The sequence below is a fragment of the Daphnia carinata genome, chromosome 2 (assembly GCF_022539665.2).
Source record: "Daphnia carinata strain CSIRO-1 chromosome 2, CSIRO_AGI_Dcar_HiC_V3, whole genome shotgun sequence".
Lineage (NCBI taxonomy): Eukaryota > Metazoa > Arthropoda > Branchiopoda > Diplostraca > Daphniidae > Daphnia > Daphnia carinata.
In genome coordinates, this window is record NC_081332.1 from 2,314,307 (window position 1) to 2,320,992 (window position 6,686).

Below are 6,686 nucleotides of genomic sequence, written 5' to 3' on the forward strand. Positions count from 1 at the left end.
CAGTTATAGCGAGAAACAACATAGATTATGTATGAGTGTCCTTTGCTCTGCGAATCTGAAAATAGTTGTCTTCGATGTACGCAATACGCAAGGCCAGGTTTTTTTCAGGTAAATTGAGTTATTTTCCACTCCGAGTCTGAGTGTCCTATATATACTCCATAGTGCCTTTGTATCCGTATTCAAGCTTGTTCGTTCTACGAAAGCAATAGGAATTGTTTAATAAAAATCGTTTTAGCCGTACACCCTGGAAACGCCAATTCAAACATACAATTTGATATTCAAATTAGAACATCGGTATACTTAGGCTACATACTGAAGAGATTCAAAGTTCTATGCACGTTTACGAAAAGCTTAGGCCAAATACAAAATAAAAATTCACAAGCTTAGCAGTGGAGTCTCGTTGTTCTTTAGTTATTCCCATCTAATGTAACTGCATACATTTTAATGGATTAAATGCTAAGAAAATCTGACGGCTTTGATATAAAATGTTGTGAAAGCAGATTGATGTTCTTTACACGATGCTAGCAGACGACCCCAGAGTCAAGTTGTGCATGCAAAAGAACTCATTTTCTCACGAGGAACGAGCAACCCAACGGTCAGTTTTAGCGAGACGTCGGGAAATGAAAGGCGTGCAACGTGACTTGATTCATGTATGTAATCAAAGGAAAAAGCAGACTTTAGAATAAACCCAACATGATTCTCATTCTTTCTCGACCCAGTTCCTCTCGGGCTTCACTGCTATTGAGCTATTCATTGGTCGCCATTTTCAGCCCGTGCTGGTGAACAAGTACGCAACCGTAGAGCGATGGTGAAATTCCCATTATTATTTTTTTTTTAAGAGCACATCATGTGACATGTTCACCCCACTCACGTATGCGTGAAATGGGTTTACGAAGATATGATTATGATGGAACTGTAACGCCGGAAGCTATACTATCCGCCATCAGCAGCACACCGTCTCAAGTAGATTTATAAAAATCAAGGATAACGAATTGACCATCTGCTATAAAAACAATTTTCGTAAAAAAAGAAAAAATAAATTGAACCAGATGCAAAACGAAAATTATTGATGACGTTGATTTTCACGCTGGCGTTCTTTTCTCAACTTTTTAGGGGGGACGATGAGTGCTGGATAAAGGGATTTCATTTTATTCTGTTTTTCTTATGAGCAGGGGAGGAAGGGGGGGGGTGACGCTAAGGGTGCCACATCATTTGACGAAAGGGCAGTGTGATCTTTTAGCCGCGTTGTGTAAGGGATGAAGGAAATGATGAAGGCGAAAGAGCCGAAAGGGAGGGGTCCGGTAGGTTGTGTCCAGTATAGCCGATCAATACCCCACACACTCTGTACTCTTATCTACTCTAAATCTTCATTTTAGAATTGGTTCTACGTTTCTATCGTCTATTCCCAGTTCTTTTCGATTTGTCGCCTTACATTTCTTACATTTTCGGCTATCGTTTTGCATTGCACCAGCGTTGCGTTTTATGGACCGTGTTCCATTATTTGAGATACCGGCCATGACGTCACATCCGTATCACCAAACCGGCTAGATTTGTAGTTGTTGTTTTTTTTTTTTTTAAATAGTTGCACAGAAATCGGAGAATGGACAGTTCGTTATTTATCTTGTTAAAAAAGAAACGAAAATTTTCATTTTGTAACGCGTACAGGAATACGAGTGATATGCGTGATTACCCAACATATAGAATTTTGTTTTTCGTTTGTTATCAGCTACACGTGGAGAGACTGATAATGTTAAGCACGTAGCGTATTGTAATTCTGATTTGGCGTGCCATGTGAATCGCCGCTTTCGATAGTTCAACGGGGTTTTAGTTCTTAATATTTTTTTGTTCTTGATGTGCATGGGTATGCCTCCTGAATATCTATAGTACATCATCTGTTGTTGAACGTTCGGTCAGTTGCTTCGATTAGCGGCAGAGCGAGAATGAATCAGCGAGAACGACAACACATTTGATGTTAAACAATTATGGACTAACTCGTGAATAGTTTCGTCTTCATTGAATTGATGTCTGGACTCCGATTTTGGTGAGTCCATTTTTTTTTCAGAATTATTTCCAAAAACGCCGAGATTTTTTTTTGAATGTCCCAACAAAATGTCGCATTCTATAGCTAAGCCGAACTGCACAAAATCACGATGTTAGATTGTATTCAGTTATGTTGCGTAATCATCAGCAATCAAATATGTATATTATTTCAGCGTTTTTGATCTACGCATTGTCCTCATCACGTAGACGTGTATCAAATGTGGACTCAGAGATCGCCGAGTTTTCTAACGCATAAAGGCAAATCATTGTACAACACACAATGTGTATTCAAAACACGCCTTTTGCCTACCCATTGGAGTTGCTTACATTTCGAAAAAGAGCCGACAAAAGTCTACATTTAAGCTTATTTTTTTTACGTTCAATTTGAGATTCTTACGTATATATGTTGAAAAAAGATGTCACCTATATAATTTAACCCGGCTGACCAAGAGACTGCACCCAGCATATATATTTGGTCAACAACTTATTTAATTCTGTTCAACCTCCCCGCTAACCCATCACGATTGTTGTCCTTTTTTTTTCTTTTCTTTTCGAAGAACATACGGAAGGGACGAAATGTCATCAAATCAACCACTTTTGCTGACTTGACTCTTCTAGTCTATACTTTGGGTCCGGGATGGTGATTGTGCCTGTATTTTTTTTTTTTTTTTTATTTTATCGGACTTCCCCATGCGCGAGGCTTCTTCATTGTTTGCGTTTTAATTCGATCGGGGAATTCGATCTCCCCCCCTTCTTTTTGCTCCGTGCCCGACTTCCCTTTTAGTTTTCTCGTTGTTCTTCCCCTCTCCTGGTTCCAACGACTGTTGACTTATCTGTCGCAACCAGGCGCCTATATAATTTTCTTTTTCCTTTTTACTACAGATGGTAAAAGTCAAGACCAAAAAAACAAAAAAAAAAAAAGTCTTGGTGAGCTAGTCGATATATATATGTTCATTCTTTTTTTTTCTCCCCCAAACGTAATAGACCTAGTTTGGCTTACATAAACCTCATCATTTATCTTTCTTTCTTTCCCATTTTATTTTATTTATTAACGCATTTATTTATTTTTCTTTTTGGCTTCTTAAAAATGAATTTTTATAGCCTTTATAGTCATAACTCCACGTTCCATATTGCGATCGCATAAGCAGTGCATCTAACTGGTAGGCCTAATCGATTCGAAGAAAACACAATTTTTCACGGGGACGGTAGCAGATCTGAGCAATAAAAACTTACTCAAATAATTAAGACAAAAGAGCACTTCTAAAAGGGAGGGGAGAAAAAAATTAGGAAGCGATCACGGTGGATGTCGTGTACCGAGTGTTGATCAATTGCAAAACCACCAATTGATGGTATTAGGGCAGCTGCGTGAACGACTTAAAGGAGATGAGATAAAAGAAAAACAAAAAGAGGCAAAAAAACAAGCGTTGTTATACACTGTATTTATTAATTGGTGTAGCATATATAGGAATGGAGCGTCCTTAATTTCCTGTTTGGGCTAACAAACAAAAAAAAAAATTCTCATCTCTTTCCATTTGTTTAGCCAGTCCTCTCTCTCTCTCTCTCTCTCTCTCTCTCTCTTTTTTTTTTTTTTGTTTTTTTTTGCTTGGATGCGGATAATTCCAAATCGGTTTTCCGGTTGCTCGTTAAAGGTCTTTGTCGTTGGTCTTGTTAAACCCCTATCCACCCGAAGAAAAACAAAAAGAAAAAAACTTGTTCGGACAATGTCTTATAACTGCGTCACGAGTGCTTTTCTGTAACTATAATTGATCACTCAATCAACGATATATATATATATAAGCTTGTTGCGTTTATTTGTCGGATTAAGGCTTAACCATTCAAATCTTTTGAATACAGTATATATACGTGTATTTATGTGACCTGTTGAAAACAGGCCGAAAAGAAATGCCTTTGGTAATTCGTTTCAGTTTGTATTTAAAATTTTAAGAATTCGAATTTTCCTCGTGCGCTTCGCACGAATTATGATATATATGATGCGTCGCTGTTTTGGGTTCACAAGTTCACATTGTTGATCGACCGAAGGTTATTAAAAAATTTTTTTTTGTGTGTGTTTGTGATGATCGAAGTCTTAATAAAAATGCCGTGCAACATGGCCAGATCATCTGCTGCATTTCCCTCCGATGAAAATTTGATGCATTACATTTTTGATCGCCGATGCGCATCGCCGTTGCTAAATGTATTAATGTCTCTGATTATTGATGTATATTTATTGAAGTTATTTAGATTTATAGTCATTGATCTTGATATATACATTTGTGCGTCCTCATAATCGATGGTTGCCGAGAGCAAACGAGAAAGGGCCTCAACGTGACTCGTTTTTGTTTTGTTTTTCTCATCTCAATTGCAAGACACACACACGAATTTGTAGGTTTTACCGGTAATTGCTCAGTAAATCATCCAACTATAAATCAAAATGATACGCGGCAAGCCAGCAGTGTTTGATATTTTCCCCGCAATAGCGAAACCTAAAATTCTTTATATTCGATGTGAAAAAAAGAAACACACAGAAACAAACACGTTGAACAAATGTGTTTCTGGCTGCAACCACAAGCGATAAAAAAATGAAAATTCTGGCTGGATTAGAGTATTATTAGAACTCTACCGTGATCGATGTATTTTTTCATTTTTTTTATTTTTTTTTTTTTTTATTTTATTTTCTTAAATAATAGATCAACATACCTTATACCCTCGCTAAAATGTAGAGGCATATACAATATTACAGCGCACGTATATAAACCTCGTTTTGTGGTGCGATATACAACGAGGATGATTTGCAACTCATTTAGCAACATTTCGCTGTATTTTCGTCCGGGCATAAACAAACGCCCTTATACGTACGTGTTATGTTTACCTTTTATAGAAAAAAAAAACAAAACAAACGAACAGATGCTGTTTCTTAGATAGCCAAACATTTCGGTTGGCATAATGCAAAATAATGAATATCATATCACGAACTGCAGTCAGATTTTTTTTTTCACGTTGCTCTTGTGATCGGACGCGTATATAAATAAAGCCCAAAGAAATCCACGCGATTCACGTCGGAAATATTTCTGCGTTTACATCAGTAAATACCCCATTCGCTTTCGCCTGAAAAAGGAAGGCCCTTATACGATAATGCTTTTAAGTCAATAAAAACGTATTGCGTGTGTGTGTGTGTGCGTCCATCGAGTACATACGAAGGTGTACGGAAAGTCGGATTCGTTTATTGATGGAACTCCCCCCCCCCCCCTTCTTTTTTTGTGCCTCGATTGCTATTTTTCTTTACATATACGCGCGTATGTACATGGGGGGATAATATGACATGCAGTGTTCACAAAAATCGTGCATAGCGTGTTTGCTTTAGTGGGTCGACCCGCTGCGAAAGACCAGATTTTGTTTTGAATTTTTGTTTTGTATTTTTTTATCCGCCCGATTACCATGTAGAAGACGTTGCTGAGGCTCCGTTTTGAATTAGGTTGCACCTACTGGAATATAATCATCCGAGCCTGCGTAACACTTGCTTTTATTTTGCGCTCTCTCGTCGATGAGAGTGTATTTGGTAACGTTATGCTCTTCCAAGTATAAATAACGTAAAATCAACGGATGTTGTACAGAGCAAATACATTCGATGCTGGACTTGTTTTCTGCGATAAAAGAATACGGCCAACCTATACGCATTTTGTTGTTTGATTTTTTTCCCCCCTCTGTTTTAGGTTCAGAGATTTGATATTTTTTGAACGATAAACTCAAGAGTTTCAACGGCGTTCGTTATTGTCTTGATTTTTACATAATAATCGATTGCATTTTATTTTTGTACACCTTTTCGCATAGGATTATCACAGTTTTTAAGAGTTTGGCCGAAAACAACAGCGTCCAGATAACGTAGACACTCATTTCTTTTGAGCGCGAGATTCATTGATCAATTGTGGCCGCATTATATACAAAGACATGCGAAGGAAAGTGAGAGGGGTCAAGAACTTTCTTATTTCGGGATAATGTACATGTTGTCTTATTATTAGCTTATACGTCTTATTATTACCAGCTTTCTATACGTTATATGCCACACGCAGCACTGTTTGGCGTATACAGCTAACTTCTTCTTTTGCCTTTACCCATTTTTCGGAGCAATCTTAATTTAATGAGTTTGTCTTGTCGACCTCTAGATATCTACTCGTATATTAATTCCCATTGGTTATACGTTTAGGGAAAACCAACTGTACACGACAACCCTCTTACGGACTCGGTCCTACAGATGACCAAGTTTCTATTTCCCGGCTAGTTGGGGGGGATAAGTTATCATTTTTAAATCATCGAGTAGCTATACGTAACAATCTTAGTACACTAACAATCAGAATTTTCTATTGGATTTTCTATAGCAAATGCATTTCTTTTTGAAAAACGTCGTTTCATTTTTGGGCAAATTCCATCACCGAATTTCAGGCTTTTTATCTTTTTTTTTTACCGTTTACAATAACGAATAGATTTAACATCTTAGTCTCTCTTTTTTTTTAATAAGAAAAGAAATGTTTAACTACTATAGACTGTGAATGATTTTCATGTCTTTTCAGCCGTTTATATACCATCGACTTTGCTTCAACGGGTCGTTCTCTCAAAAAGACGGAAGCCGAGATCGAAATGGAGCCGGGCCC